This window comes from Alosa alosa, chromosome 4, assembly GCF_017589495.1.
Source record: "Alosa alosa isolate M-15738 ecotype Scorff River chromosome 4, AALO_Geno_1.1, whole genome shotgun sequence".
In the NCBI taxonomy this organism is placed as follows: Eukaryota; Metazoa; Chordata; class Actinopteri; order Clupeiformes; family Clupeidae; genus Alosa; species Alosa alosa.
The window spans coordinates 15,509,049-15,526,079 of NC_063192.1; the positions used below are offsets into that span (position 1 = coordinate 15,509,049).

At 47.1% G+C, this 17,031-nt stretch overlaps 1 protein-coding gene across 1 annotated transcript in view; it reads right to left on the minus strand.

Annotated features, from left to right (window-relative positions):
• The window catches only part of plxnb3 (plexin B3), a 62,517-nt gene extending 45,804 nt beyond the window's left edge, over positions 1-16,713 (minus strand). Inside the window, exon 1 of the mRNA XM_048241434.1 lies at positions 16,478-16,713. The gene's annotated coding sequence lies outside the window, so the exon portion shown is untranslated. The remainder of the gene's footprint in view (positions 1-16,477) is intronic.
• Positions 16,714-17,031: the final 318 nt, after the last annotated feature.

Genomic DNA, 17,031 nt, shown 5'->3' on the forward strand with positions numbered 1-17,031 from the left:
ATGAGTGCGCACCCCCCGAGCCTGTCACGGGAGGAGTCCGTGTTTTCTTCTTTCATTTTTTACATTTCGCCAGAGGAGCAAAATCCATGTGTGTGTGTATGGATTTGTGCTTGACGGGGGCATCTTGATCCATCTCATCTTCTTCACTATCCACACACACACACACACACACACACACACCTCTTGAATGCTCATGAATATCTCTCACATATTTCACAGACGAGATTTGACATTATCCAGGCGTTTGACGAGCCCGTCTAGATGTAAGTAAGGGTTAGTTAAACCTTGCACGTACACACACACACACACGCACACACACACGCACACACACACTGTCCTGGAGGAATTTTTCCCATCTAAATATTCATCTCAGCAAGTGTAACTTAGCCACACGGCCAATTACAGACTCCTGCACTAATTATCACTCCTCGGCACAAACAAATATGATGACATCTTATTTTGATGCTAATGAACTGTAATGGCCACAAAGGGAGTTGAGTGCGTATTCAAATAAGGGCTGTTCCACACGAACAACAGGACAAACACAAAACTGACAGGGAGAGAGAGAGAGAGAGAGAGAGAGAGAGAGAGAGAGAGAGAATGATTCAGAAAGAGAATGAGTGGGTGAAGGAGAGCAAGATAGTGAGAGAAACAGAGAGCGGGATAAAGAAAACACATCAAGACAGAGAGAAGAGCTTAAGTGCTTCAACTACATTAACAGTAACTGTCGTTATTTATGGGATGGCTGGTCACTCATCTCTTTCTCCCTCCCTCATTCTCTCTCTCTCTCTCTCTCTCTCCCTCTCTCTCTCTGCTGTGTTAGTGTCGGCTTGGCTTAGTCCACATGTTTTACTGCCTGCTCTGAGCGCAGAGCACATGGCCTCAGTCACAACTCACCATCCGCTTCCCCAGCCATAAACCAGATCATTAGCATAACCAGATATCACACACGGCAAGATTTCACACCCGTCAGCCACTTACTCTCGCCCTGTGACACACACACACATACACACAAACCTTGCAGACACATACACACCTCTCTCTCACACACGCATGCATTTAATCAGCATCTTAACAAGCAGCTGTGCATGCCATTGCCGAGATGATTACTTGATGGGAGAAAGATAAACAAATCTCTCCACTATAAATAGCAAATGGGAAAACGTGCACACAACCAAGATATATGTGTGTTTGCAGGAGCTGTTTTACAAGGATCACACATAAACACACAAAACACAAGTGTCTACACGGGTACAAGTTTCCATTTTTATGGTGCGTTACAGTGGTGGAAACGTAGCCCACAAACAGCTGGATCTGTCTGCGGTTTCTCAACTCGTTAATGAGCGCCAACAAGGGCCTATGCCGCCAAACTCAACCACCCAGCCCTCTCCCCTCCCCTCGCCTCCCTGCCTGTTTACCAGGCGCGCCTCTTCCAAGACAAGTACAGCTTTGATGGGGGAAGGGGGGGGAGAGGAGAGGAGAGGAGAGGAGAGGAGAGGAGAGAGTTAGACAGAGGAGAAGAGAGGAAAGGAAAGGAAAAGAGAGAGAATAAAAAGAGAGAGATGGACCAGAGGAAAGGAATGCCAATTCAGAATTGAAACGTCCCAAAATTAAGTCGGCAACAAAGACCTAACCTGTTGTCACGCCACGCATGCTCAGACCAATGAAGGCTGACCGCCCACACAGATGGTGGATATCACACATCCATGAGCGGAGCACGAGGTGAACATAAGCAAGACTCCTGGGAGATGGGTTGGGAGGAGAGGGAAGAGAAGAGAGAGGGGGGGGGTGAAAAGACAATGGAGCAGGAACGGAAAAGAGGGAGCAAGGGGGGGGGACAACCGGAGAGGAAGAGAGGATGTTCGAATTCCAGTCCAGCAGTTTAGAGCCCGCTCCAGCTCTGAAAGGAAGGGAGAGAGACAGAGGGGGAGAGAGAGAGAGAGAGAGAGAGAGAGAGAGAGAGAGAGGGGGGGGGTGGAGGAAAAGAGAGTGAAGTCTCGCAGGCTGGCTGTCACACAAGCGAGAGTGGTGGAGACAGCCAGGGACAATAAGCGGACGAACAGCATGGAGATTATCTAATGAATGTGGAGGATAAGGAAAAACAGTCCAATGTTGCAGTTTCAAAACAGCTGCATACACAATCTGTGCCATTTATTAAGCGCCTGCAAAAGTGTAGTCTGTCAACACACTTTCACAGGGGCCAAAACATGCACAGCAATGCATCTGGTTTAATTTCGGTGGAAAACATCTTTGCTGACTGAAAAGAGACATCTGAAACATGCGTGGAGAGTCAATAGCAATCAACACGTATTCATAGGCCCCTGCCGAACTATGCTCACTTAACTTGTCAGAGCCAATTCTGTTACATGGAAATATGCAAATACCCCGCCGGGTCTGATGCAGCCATTCTGGTGGCAAAAACAAATGTTTTGGGGGGGGCCTCCAATGTTTGGCACACTGAAGTGGCTGTGGATGACACTTGAATCTGGTCGAGATGCCATTTCCCTTTTCATGCTCTTTCATGTTGTTTGGAGTAAGGCTGCAAAAGCCCCTCTTGTATTGGACTCTGGGAGTGCAGAGGAGAGTGGGAGGAAGAGTTGGGGGGTGGTGAGAGGTTGAATCAATGCATTCTCTAAGGCCCCTCTCTTCTAGCTTCAATGAACCGGCTTCAGGGAATATATGAAAGCATAAGGAAAGGCTATGAACCACCAGACCCTGACAGCAGTTAGACACGGTCACAGTGAACATCTAAAATGCACCAGAAAAAGGCCCAACAACTACCAGCAGCCTGCAGGGCAAAAAAAACAGCCATGCATGAGTTGGCAGTAATTAAAATCTTTATAAGGAGTGATAACTAAATAAATATGCCTAGCAAAACGCCCACTCTTGGGAACCCAGTGATATCCGGCTTTTGTCTGTGACGATACTTTGTAATAAAAAAAAAAGATAGGAATTGTAAGCATGGTAAGACTGTTACATCTAATTGCTACTTTGTCTTGTTAGTGTCACGGCATTTGTTACATCCAAATTCAGACACATCACGAAGGGAGCACCGGGCATATTATAGCGAGGAGACACGCCAATCAAAGTTCACTTGCATGAAGCACCGTACACTTACTTCATTCAGAGGCGTCGCTGCTCATTCCCTGGAGTCCCATCCGATCCGTGTTAAAGCGCAATCCAAAAACAACAACACTGAAAAGCGGAGAAATTAAAAAAACGACACCGGAGCCTAGCCAACACAGTCTATAGATCCCATTATGTGTGCGCTACATTGTTCGCAAGCGGCGGAGATTAGAGGTAGCAGTGAGAGCAGACTGGTGGGAATAGGCGGAGCGTTTTTACGCATCCCCCAAAACAGAGTTTTCAATGAAGCTGCTTTCTAACAGGCGGGGTCGTGATACTTAATATTTAATTTTCTCGCGTATGGGCGAGAACTTAACCGCACTGATGAATACAATATCTCCGCCCACTTTAGGGTGTTTACGTCCGCGTACCCACAACCAGGAACTTCAACCCCGCCTTCAGCACCGCAGCTGGAGTGACAGATGGATATTGCCAGTCGCCTGCCACAGCTAAACCGGGGTTTGACATAGATACTCTGGGTTTTAACAATGACGATTAAAACGAATAGCGAGCCCCAAAAGTGGCAACATCCCCCGTACTCCCCCCAAAAGAATCCTCAATGGTTTAGGACCGTGTGTCAAGAGTCAACATTTAATCCCCCACAGCTAACAAGCTGTCTGTAGTTAAAAAAAAACACCGCAAATACGACATGTGATGGGTTTCCAGCAGGATGAACTAATTTAAAGCTAAAAAAAACAAAACAGTACGAGATACGTTGCAACTCACCACGACATTTTCATAGTAGCCAAATTGTGGTGGTCTGCAACAGACATCAACAAAGGCGTTAAACTGAAATTCAAAATCCCAGTGCTACACAAAAGCGAGAGGAGGGAGAGGCTTCTTGACTTGACACGCCAGGGAAAATGATGACAGCCTATTGTACTTTAGTTAGGGGAGGGCGTGGAGTGAGAGAGAGTGAGAGTGAGGCAGAGAGGGGGAGAGCGAGGGAGATTCCCAGGCGAGTTTGGTGATGAACAGGCATGCTGGGAGCACTGGGAGCTCAGCTGGGACTGTTTGCCCAAAGCCGTGAACAGCCCTCATCAAGGCCCTCATAAAATATTAATCCTGCACACAAAAGCACCAACACCCACGGACCACCACACACGGCTCAGCACACATGGAGGGGGGCCGGGAGGGTCTACTGACCAGGCAGGACACATGAAGGGATGGGGAGAGGGGGAGAGGGACAAGCCGTGAGGGCCAGCTACTACGGAGAGATAAGACACATGGGGAGGAGAGAGAGAGAAGGGAGGGGGAGAGAGAGAGAGAGAGTGTGTGGGCAATGATAGAGAAACAAAGAGAGATAGGTAGTTACAGTTGCATAAAAATGGGAAAGATACTGTGGCCGTTGGTAAAAGACAGGGAGATGGGTAGAGAGAGGGAGATAGAGAGAGAGATGGAGAGGGAGGGAGAGAGTTACTGTGGCAGGCAGGCAGCGAAGGGACCATAATGAATGGAGGGAGAGGGGGAGGGGAAAGGGTGAAGGGTGACACGCAGTAATTGGGGGGAAATGTGTGTGACGGAGGGAGGAAACCATTATTGGCAGGTGAAGAAAAAAATCAGAGGCATCCACCAAATAATGAAATGACCAAGGTTGAGGAGGGGAGGGGGGTAAAGACAGAGAGAGAGAGAGAGAGAGAGAGAGAGAGAGAGAGAGAGGGAGGGAGAGAGAGAGAGAGAGAGAGAGAGAGAGGGCGAGAGAAAGCGAGCGAGTGTGTGCACACACACACACACACACACCCTTTAGAAAATAAGAGCACATGGAGACATTTCTTTTGAAGGTAGTTGTCGGAAGTGCAAGGCTGAGATCTTTTTTTTTTTTAAAAAGATGAGAATATTTTGGCTGGCCGGGGCGACTTTTCACACCACCAGGGCCAGGCCCTTATTAATGCAAACAGCACAGCATTCCCAGTCTTTGGGAGCGCAGGCCCCGACGGCCCCTGAGAGCCTTGGCAGAGTGGCGGCCCAAGCAGTTGTCTAGCAGCATTCAGTGCTCTGGGCAGAGGAAGCCAAGGCCTGGGCACTCTAGCAAACAATGAGGAGGCTGTGTGAGGATGCAAGCCCGGGCCCTCCCCTCCTCCAAACACACAGGGCTGCACCAAGGACACACACTCAATTAGGTGTCTGCAAATACACACACACACAAAGATACAGACAAAAACACTTGCACACACACACACACACAAAAACCTGCACACAGTAGCAGATTCAACAAAACAAATAAGACTAGGCTTCTTTTCACAGTCTTGTCACAGGCGAGGGATGCATGGTCCATAGCAACACTGCAAACAACACACACACACACACACACACACACACACACACACACACACACACAGACACGCACATACAAATACATTCACATAAAGCCACGCTGACACAACCCTGAACAATAGCACTGATTACATGCACGCCAAATCGATTCAAATGTCGCATATTTTTGGCAGTCAGTTATTTTGTCAGTCCGGAAGATGCTGCAAAGGCTACTGCTCTCTCTTTTTGTACACAACCAATCCCACTTCCACTCTGGTCTACTGACCGAGATTAAAATGGCTGGCAGGAGGCGATTCCTATAAAAGGCAAATATATGCAAGAAAAACAGAGCACAGACAGAGCACTCTTCATAAAAACACATTCTGCTTAGTGCAGGTGTGATTATACCTCACAAGCAGATACCACACACGAGGGCAATTACACATATCTAAAAATCAAATAATGATTTTTGCACTGCATTTATATCTTTGGATGGTTTTAAATCATTGAATGGCTTAGCCCCATCATATATCTCTGACATGTTAACTGCATATACTCCAGCCAGATGCCTCCGGTCCTCAAGCAAAGGTCTCCTCTTAATCCCGAGAATAAATACTAGTTCCGCTTATGGTGGTCACTATGCCCCTACACTCTGGAACTCCCTACCTTCTGAACTGAGATCTTCTCAATCAGTGAATTGATTTAAAAACAGACTGAAAACATATTTATTTGCCTCAGCTTTTGGTTAAAATTTAAGGTCTTTCCAAGTTGGTGTGGCGACTTTCATACTCATGATTTTCATACTCATGAATCATTTCATTCATGATTACTTTTATCAGAAACTTTTATTTCTATTACCATTTTATTTTTTTATTTTTATTTTATTTTACTATCAATGTGTTTTAATGTCTATTTGATAATGTTTTTCTAAAAGCGCATTGAGTCTGTGTATGCCATATGAAATGTGCTATATAAATAAACTTGACTTGACTTCAGTGCTTTCTGGTACCTGCTACGACATTTGAAAAAGGAAGTGAAAAAATATAAAACAAAAACTGTTGTTCTTTATCTGTGTGGCCCACGTAAGAATGTGCGTCTGCTGACGTCATAAGCAGTGAATCCTCTTGGCTTGTGCGTTTGCTCTTCTGTGGGGTCTTCCACTGACTGAAAGATCGATTGTGCCATTTTTTTTCCACCACCAGGCTCCGGCAGTGACCCAAGAGAGCCGCTGTCAGGATGGACAGAGACTGGAAAACAGGCGCTGGACATTCTTCATCTCCTTCTCTCCAGTCCATCACTGTGTTTGGGTCTTTCCGTCTGCCGCCCACCCCATCGGCCACTTCCCACCCCCATCTCCCCCATCCGCTCCGCTCCACTGCGCAGTACACAGTACAGTCCAGTCATGGAGCGCGGCTCAAAAACGCACAGACAAGCGTGACTATTAAAATATCAAAGCGGGCTATGATAAAGATGGCCAGTGTGTGTGTTGGCGGAAGCGGGCTGACCTCCCCTGTGTTTCGGACGGCTCCCGTCAGGACGCTGAATGGTGCCACTGTGGCTGAAGGTGACCTCTGACCTCGAGCGCCGTGGCGCAGCTTCCTCCTCCAGCATGGTGAGCCAAATATGCGTCCGTCGGGAATAATGAGCTGGCCAGGCCAATTACAGCCGGCTGCTCCGACTCCCATCTTGGTTTTCCAGCAACACACACTGCAGATGAGATGTAGTGGAGTGTGTGTGTGTGTGTGTGTGTGTTTGGGGGATATCCACAGTGTAATCAAAGACTTGCCTCAGAGCTTTGCACCAACAGCTAGCACCTGCATTGTCTTTGTATAAACAACAACCATCTTCATTGTGATATGAAGGTATCAGGGTCACTTAAAAAGCTGCTGCTACACCCTTACATCTCTTCAGAAAGAAAAAAAACATACAGTTTGACACAGTTAGCACACTGCGTCCAAATAGAGGGTGAGAGCCCAAACAAATGTAGCTTGTATAGCCACAACTGCCGCCTCACAGCACCCTGATCCCACACCCCAGAGCGGCTCGACAAACTTCTCTCCTGACTCAAGCCGAGGAGTTTAATGAAGCTGAACTCACGGAGTCTCACTCTGGGACTGGCACGATAACACGTCCTCTGCTGAGACACATTAGCACCATTCCCCTGGGTGCCTGTCTGAGCAAAACAATCACAGGCAAAGGCAAACAGCCTTGTTTATTTTGATGAAGATAACAGTGGTGTGGCGGCGCAGAAGCACTCCAATGGGGTTGGCGGAGTAGCTTTTACTTTTTGTCGAGATTTTTATCAACTAACACGCGCCTTGCTCCTGAAATAGCAGCAGGCGCTGGCTTAAGCCTCTTCCAAGTCTTCGGGGAATGAGATCCTCTCAGAGTTTCACAATGTGATGATAAGGACGCTCTTCTTCTGACAGGGCTCAAGCAAGCACACAGAGAGAGTGAGAGTGTGTGTGTGAGAGAGAGAGAGAGAGAGAGAGAGAGAGAGAGAGAGAGAGAGAGAGAGAGAGAGAGAGAGAGAGAGAGAGAGAGAGAGAGAGAGAGAGAGAGAGAGAGAGAGAGAGAGAGATATTCCATAACCATCAAGGTTTTGTAATGTGATATTCCAATTGCACATTTCTCGAGAGGAACGCGAGAGGAGAGAAAAGGAGCGCAGGGGCGTGAAGGCATCTCAGGAGGAACACCAGACCCCAGGGTGCCTTCTTGGCTCAGCACAGACACACCCCAAGAGCCCAAGAAGGCTGGGGGAGCTTAGGGGTTTTGTGTGTGTGTGTGTGTGTGTGTGTGTGTGTGTGTGTGTGTGTGTGTGTGTGTGTGTGTGTGTGTGTGTGTGTGTGTGGGGGGGGGGGCATGTGGCATAACAGGTTAGACAACCTCAAGGACTGCAGTAACAGCAGCAGTAGCAGAAGGAAAATTCACAGGAACTCATGACAAAACCACAGAGAAACCAGCAAGCCCAGGAGAAACAGCCATTATCGCTCCAAAACAGCAAAGCCCATAAAAGAAGTAAAACAAAAACTAAAGGGAAAAAAACCCACACACCCCCTACTAACTCTCTTATTTCTTTATTATCATGGCTGCCAGTGAATGCAGTCAGGCTAGAAACATCAACCGAGTCCTTCATCAATCAGCCGAAATCAAATTTTTGTGCAAATTTCTTCCTATGTTTGCGCAGGAGACGCAATAAGAGCCTGGAGTGGGATGATAAACAAGTGGGTGTTAACAGCGGGGTTTAGCCTAAAGCAGATCTGCAAAGTGTGCATTACTTCACCAACATTAACTGGCCAGATGCGGATAGTCAGCACTTAGCCTGCTCCGGCATCTTTAGCATGCCCTAATCTATACTTTACCCTTTAATCGGCTAAACATCCACGTTCATACATGTATGCAACATGACTACAATTACCCCCCACCCCATTAAAACTCTCCCTCACACACACACACACAAACACAAAACCACACATCTACCCCCTGCCTAGTTGCGAGTGCTCTACCAATCTTATCAGCTTGCATTGCGACACAGATCGGAGATGGATCCGCTTTTCTTTGTCATTACCCTCCTTTATGAAAGGAGAGGGGGAAAGAAAAGCAGATGACACAATTGATGTTTCTGCCAAACAAAGGGACTAAAGAGGATCGCGCAGGGGTTTAGCCGTGAGGGCGGCAGAGGGGTGTCACGAGGGGAGGGGGGGGGGCATGGGGGCGCATAAGCTGGAGTGGTGCGTGTCCACGTTAGACGGCGTGGAGAGACGGGGAGAAAGAGAGAGAGAGAGAGAGAAAAAAAGATAGAGCGAGGGAACGGGAGATCGCACTGAGCGCGCAGCAAGCAGCGAAACAGATGCCGGCGCTTCCAGACAGCTGCGGGAGCAAAGGCACCAATTAGACTGCCACCCCTGCCTCTGACACACATTATTACAGACTCTATAATCTACGCTGGAGATCCGCGGCCTACACGATGCACCACTTCACGGAAGGAAGGGAGCAGTGACACTAGCAGACAGGGAGGTGTGGAGCAGAAAAAGAAAGCGGAAAGAGAAGAATCTTCTCCAATCATAGAAGAAAAAAAGAGTACACAGTCTAGACCAAAAGAAAAAGTGTACTTGCAATCTCAACTATTAGACTGCAACAAGTCACTCACTAACTAAACACTTAGCCTTCTACTGCAACAGAGAGAGAGAGAGAGATAGAGAGAGGGAGAGAGCGAGAGAGAGGGAGAGTGTGTAAGCAACATATAAAGAGAAAGAGTGTGTATAAGCAGCATAAAAAAAGAGCGAGAGAGCGAGAGAGAGAAAAGAAAAGAAAGAGAGAAATCAAATCTTATCCTTTCTCTGCACATCCTTCCCTCCCTTCCCTATGATTATACTGCTCTCACGCTGAGGAGCTGGGCTGGCATGCTGATGACAAGCTGGGGACGTGCTGAGGAGAGCATGGGCCTTCCTGTCCTCCCTGAATTGGTCATCTCCTGCCAGAGACAGCTGTTAACCACAGAGAACTGCGACTGCTCCCACTGTGACCCCAGAGATAAAAACCAGCACCCATAAACACCCTCTCCAGGCTCCAGCAAACCACTGGCTCACCAGGCCAGTTATTAGCCAGCAGAGTGCATCAAGGGCCAGACTCAGGCCCCTATGGCTAGGGGTTGATGGGGTGGGCTGGAGGGTGTGGGGGGGGGTTGCCAGTGAGCGTGACAACCAGAGAGAGTGGCTGTCTTGTTAATTGAGATTGGGGGTGGGGGGCATTTTGGCAGACAAAATAGGGTTGAGACCTTGGTCATCCTCCTCGGTAGCCTATAAAAAGCTCATTGTCGACTGGGTAACTTTGTAAAGGCTCATCAACGTGCTTCTGAGAGACGCCGAGCACACAAAACGGGGACACAAAACACACAAAGGGGCCATATTAGCCGGCGCTGGAACCTATGGTCGCCTGACCTCCATCTTAATGGGATAAAAGGCTAAATTTCATTAACTGCTCGCGTGTGGGCAGCCAGGGTTTAGTGACTCAGGATAGGACAGAGGAAGCGAAGAAGAGGTGGCGGTGGGGAGACAATTGTCGGAGAAAGGAGTCCCTAGGAAAGGAAGAGACGGAAAGGAAAACAAAAGGAAAGGGAAGAGTACAGAGAGAGGGAGAGAGGGAGAGAGGGAGAGAGCTGGAGTGTCTGATGCCCAAGAATAGAATGGAATGAGTTTACCAGTGTGCTGCACCCCTCACACAGTAATAAGATGGTTTGAAAACCCATCTTTCAAAAAAAAAATGAGATATACAAACATGCTAACAGCCCATAGTTATGTGCTCCACTTCAAACGCTGTAGTAGAGCGTAACATGCATTTACCAATGGTGGCCCCGTTAGCCCGGACCAGTTAAAGTACACTGGCTGTGGAGAGAGCGGAGCAGTGCAGAAGCCGTGTTTAAAGTAGCACCGGCGGAATAAAGAGCCGCGCTGTTCTGGGAGACTGAGCATTGTTAAACAGCCGGAGCGCGGGAGAGCAAAGCCCGGCCATCAGATAACAATGCCCCGGCCGCTGAAGGGAGGACCACTGGAACATCAGGAAAAGAAAAACACCCATCAGGATTTTCCAGCCGCCTTCTGCCACTAGTTTACCCACATTGCTTGCCTTGGCTCACTTCGAGCGGTTTTTTCTCCTTTTCTTTCCCCCTTTTATTTTTTTCCAAGCACAGAAATAAAGCTATTTCCTGGGGTTTCGTTGGGGAAAAAAAATACACCCACTTAAGAAGATATTGCTTCTTTGGTAAAGGGGGGGGGGTCATTGATTCATCCTTTGTGAGGAAATAATTGTCGTAAGCTCTGTGGTAATTGTGCTCTAATGGGGCTATGCAGGCTACACCTCACTAAATTGAGTTAACCCGCCGACAATATTGAGAAAAATGAACTACCATGGCACGCTGCCTCGGCCGCTGTTGTGTCTATTATCAGCATTGATGATAAAAGCGTTCATATCCTGGCCTGTCGTTGTGCTGTCCCGCTTCTGCTGGGAGACTGACGGCAACTCTGTGTGCGGGAGGGGGGAGTGGGGGTGGGTTGGAGCACCATACAATCAACACTGGTGGCTACTGCCACCCTGCATGCATGGCAAAGCGAACAGAGGACATGAGCGGCTCCCAAACCCAAAGACACTGCCAGGGAGACCTTCACTAACCATCCCACAAAACGCACCTCACCCATCCACCCACCCACCCACCCACCAGCAAAGCACTGGGCGCTTTCATTCATGTCATTTCGTTTCATTTGTTTGGCAAATGGATGAAGGGAAGAAGCAAAGCGAGTGTTGCTGCGTGTTGTGCAATGAAGCGCACCAGGGGGCTGAGTACCTCGTTTTCACCCCCCCCCCAAAAAAAGCGTCCTAGATTATTGCAGCGCAAATCCTCAGACTGTGTGGTATCGCCAATCCCCAGATGGGGGAGGGATTGGAGGGAGGGCGGTGGCCATTTGTCACTGAGCACTAGGGATTCAATGCCTACCGTGTCAGGATGGAGGACTAAAGGGAAAAAAAGAAAGACGCGATTATGGTATATTTTTAAAAGTGTTTTTGTGTAGTTTTTAAAAACAGAGTGCAGTGATGGTTGTTGTTGGTACACAAACACTTACTGCATGTCCACGTTGTGGCCTTATTTTCAAGTAACCAATCCTGATTTTTTTCGAAAGAAATCAATTACGCCTCATAGGGAGATTTGGGGTGGATGTTTGAAGAGGATGAAGGAGCACCCAGTGAAACTCCGCTGGGAAAACGCATGATATATCAAATAAAATTGTGCATGCATTTTTAATGGCACCTTGAGCGCATCCAAGTCTGAAGTTCCTCCTTTGTGCGCTGGGCGCAATCTGACAAGCGACAGGGAGGGGAAGCACAGCGGTTGGCACGATCAAGGGCTCTTCACGCTACACACACTCATATATACATACACACACATATAACGCAACCCCCCTCCCCACACACACACACACACATACACACACACACAAACGCTCTTCGGAGCTCAGTCACCACACTTGACGGGATCGGTGTCTGAGCCGAGAGCCTCTAATCTGTCTGTGCGTGGTCAGGAGCCCCCGTACCCCTGCCCTAATCTCCTGGGATCCGCCCTGGGGAAGGCTGCCTGCCTGCCTGCCTGCCTGCCTGGTGGGGCTAGCAAGGCCCACTGCCCCCTCCTTCAGGACCTCCCTTAGGTTGCCGCTGGGCTGGAGAGGCACCCGGCTGTACCAGGCAGCCACACCTTCACGCCTTTACCACACACATGCATGCACATGCATACACACACAGACATACACACACATGCACTCACACACACATATGGAGGAGGACTGACAAAGGCGCAGGGGGTGGCAGGCTGCTTTTTGATCAGTGGAAAACACACTTCATTTGATCCGTCAACAAGAGCTCATTATGACAATCAAAAACACACACTTCTTGTCGGCTCTATGGCAATATTTTGCGCTTTGGGAGGTGGAGGGTTGGTTTTCTGTAGTTTTTTGCTTTGCATTTGTCTGACAGATTTTGCAGACAGTTCCAGACAAAAGGTAGTCTAGGTTCTACTAGTCTACTCAATTCTTTTCTTTGTTGTTCACAATAAGTCTTCAAAAGGTTTCACAGATTTTTTCGTTCAATGGAACCATGTGACAAAATCTGGAAATTCCATCTGAATGATGAAAAATTAAGCAGATGGTTGGACAGATTGTGTTGTGGAAGCAACGTGTTTAATCGGCCACTGTGCCTGATGAAATGGCCAGTGGTATTTCCGAAGTCCTTTAATTCTTAATACGTAGCCTAGTTTTTTGTTGCAGACATAGAGGCACAAATGCCTTGCTGGTGTCCAGAGAGTTTTGGAAACATGAGGCAAGTGTTAAAATGATAGTCAGCAGTGTGTCAAACCGCAAAAGCAAACAACCCCCCCCCGAGCCACACATGCAGCCAGCCCAAGCACGTTGAAACACAAAACAAAACGGCATGCATGCTTACATTCACAGCAGGACCAAACGCAAAACTGTGAGCCCCCCTCGAGTTAATCTTGTTTTAGAGCAGGTGTAGGCACACAAGCATTTCAAATCCTGCACCCCCTCCTCCTCCTCTTTTCCACCTTCCCTCTCTCTGCCTCAGAAAGGGAGATAGACCCACCCTTGCCTTCTCTACTCATAACTGTCCCCTCCCCCTCTGCTTGCTCTATCTATGAGTCTCTCTCTTTCTTTCTCTCTCTTTCTCTCTGGCTCTCCCACTCTCCCATTATGTCTTTCTTTCACTCTTTTCCTCTCTTCCTCTGCCTCACTCTCTCCCACTCTTCCTCTCCAACTTACACATAGCTGGACCTGACAGACCAGTATTGCCACTCGCAGCTGCCTGTAATAATTTGCATTCCCCAAGCAGCCACTGCGAGCAAACGAGGGATAATTTGCATACCTGTGTAGGAGATGTCAACTGAGACCATACAAACAGAATTACATGGTAACAGATGCCCTTAAGCAGGCATCGTCAAGTGCAGGTCATACACACAAAACGGCATATTTTGAACACATCTAACAATGTGTTGTGAAAAAGTTGTGCCTAAGCTGTGTAACTAGGTTTCAAAAACTCCAGAGACCCCATGCACACAATAAAAGAAGCCACCGGAAGAACACAAGTTATTAAAAGCCACACAACAGATCACAAGGACCTTAACGCAATTAATTAAGCCATTAGACATGGACTTCCACAAGCACACATTCAGACAACTACAAACATGAACGCTGGGAATCTATGATTTGAAATGAGAGTGTGTGTGTGTGTGTGTGTGTGTGTGTGTGTGTGTGTGTGTGTGAGATGGATGCATCATGGTTTCGGGAAGCATGTCCCAAGGTGTGAATAATATCTCTGTGTAGCAGCATGTGTGCATAATGTCTCGGAGCAATATCTGCAAGCACAGGGGGGTGTGGACCAATATTGTCTCATCCTTCCTCAGTAAAATCCTCTCCCTAATCCAGCTTGAGCTGTGAGGGCAGTCTGTGTCAAATTTTCAAACAGATTTGAGACTTGCAGAAATTCCCAACCGAAAGTAAGAATGACTGACATTACACCCTGGAGATTTTAGAGACCACTGCGACAAAGAACAATGCCTCAGTCTCACAGTCTTGCAACCATGATGCAACACGCTCAACAAAATCACAACACAACCCAAATCAACTCAAGCAAAGTCAAGTAGCAGCCACAGAAGCAACAGCAGCAGGGGAGGAAATCTACGGAGGCTTCGTCTTTGCTGTGTTAGGACTAGACTTTAAATGAGCTGCACTGCACCCAACATGTCATGAAGTGGCCTCCCGTGAAATCAGTGTTTTCTGACATGAAGCAAATGCTGTTAACACTTGTTTTTCCCCAGGATCTGAGAGGAAGGGAAGGAATCTGCTGATTAAGTAGAAGCAATTAGCCATCCTTGCTAAGCTACACTGGCTCTTTGGCAATTGTCTAGTACACAGAGCACATTTTAGACTACTTAGAACTGTAGCAGTGGTGACCACATAGCCTACTGTACAGTTTGGGTGGGGGAGTGTGGACAAGATTAGAGATCATTAACAAGAAACATTGTAATCAGGGTTGTGGAAATCCCCTAATCCCAAAGCCATGTGGATGGAGGAGAGGAGATTTGGTGTTATGGGAAGAAATCTAATAATATCAAAGTATACCAAGAAAAGAGGGGTAAGCGAAAGACACACCAGGCACATAAATGTTGCACATTGCACTTTATATCAGTTCAATACAGATTCATTGAAATTGTAATAATTCTCAATAAAATGTGTTGCTTCAGAATTTCACAATGGAAGCATGTTGTGAAACGGTGGCTTGTATCATTGTATATCCTATGCCAAATTCGAAGCAATCAGTGATGGGCAATCACACTGTGGAACATATGACCCTAACCCCAAGGCGCATCTGGTCTCAAATTACAAATGCCATAACTCTGAATCACTTGGACTGTAACACATCACCTAGCCATTCATGTAGCTTCTGATAATTATTCACCAAAATAGTTTGAGGCATGTTACTACTGGAAGAAGGGTATAAGGAAGCACAGCTGTAGATTTCATATAACCGTGGTGGACCAATGACAGTCAGGATGGATGAAAAGAACGTCCACTGTTTGTGGTGTTCTCCAAGATTCGAACATCTTAATGTTGTTGCATTGGAATTGTTACAATGTGTCAAAATTATCTGAGGGTAGATATGGGGGCGTGTAGGCCTACTAGACTTCGCTGGCTTTTAAGCAGAGGAATTTTATTCTCGGACTCCACAAGCGGCAGACACCGACAGGTGAACCATCAGTAATACCAATGACATTCCAATACTTATTTGGGGAACACAATCTGCTGGCCAGTCTAAATAGCCTACACAAAACTGTGTTCACTGGCGGACGTCGGCTCTATGTCAGAGAGGATTTGCTTTATTATTTGAAGCTAGCTAATTATTTCCACTAGAAATACAATTATATCGTGAATGGGTGAATTTGGGCCAGTAAAAACACTTGAAGCCACCGGGCGTGGAAGAATGCAAAGTATTTCGTATGCAAGTGGATTTGCTAGCGTGGGGCTCGTAACGACGCAAATTTAGAATGCTATGCAAGCAGAAATGATACATCTTCCACACAATAAACTAGGATATTCTTAAGAAGTTGGTCGTTAGCCTAGATACACTGTACGAACCTGTTACACTTAAGTTATATGCTCTGACTCTAAAATGGAGAGGGCTGGCATTCCCATTCACACAACTTTCAATTTTATATGGATTAATGTGAGAAAGGGCAACTTCAGGCATTAGGTGAACTTCAGGTGTCGGTTGTCGTTTACGCCAGTGAGCCAACATTAAACCTTATTACCAAAAATGTAATTCGATAACGCTACGTCTACTCTATCGTTACAGGTTTCATGTTGATTCACGTATCTTTTGTAAATACTCAAAACGCTCAAACAATGGACAGTAAGAAATTATCCCACAAATGAACTCGGCATTACTTTAGATCTGGAAACAACAGTGACTTGTAAGCTTTCGGCTAGTCAGGAAAACATACATTTAAAGCGGACTATTTGATAAAACAAGAAAATCAACCTACCTCGCGCAGTTATCGATGCGCTGGGTGTTATCCACGAGAAAATGCACTTCACGCAACTATCCTCTGTATCGCTTAGCCTACATTGAATTTCCAAATGATGTCTGTCAGAGTTCAGGTCTATCACCCCCGCCCCCAAAACTGAAGTGCTATCCAGTGGCTTCTAATTCCCCGACTAGGGACAAGAAACCCACAATGCAACACGTGGAGTCAGATATTCAAGCACAAAAACCTTAAAAGACTTCACTCCCGAGTCGAGAGTCAGCGCCGGAATCTTCAGAGGGAGCGGTGAAGGACGCTATTCGCTGGGTCTCCAGCGCCACCACTTGACCCAAAGTCGGTAACTCTGGTGACGGGATGAGCTCAACTATCATGCGCAGCAAGTAAAACGACTTGGTGTAGCCTATTATAGGATGCAAAGATTTACAGTTGAGTTCCCTGAACCCTATGATCTATGGAATTAATTGTTACTTTAGTGGATATCTAGCTATAGCCTGCCACCAACTGAAAAGTAAGATAACCAGGCCCTATCCGTTTGCAAGTTAGTTTAGACTGTA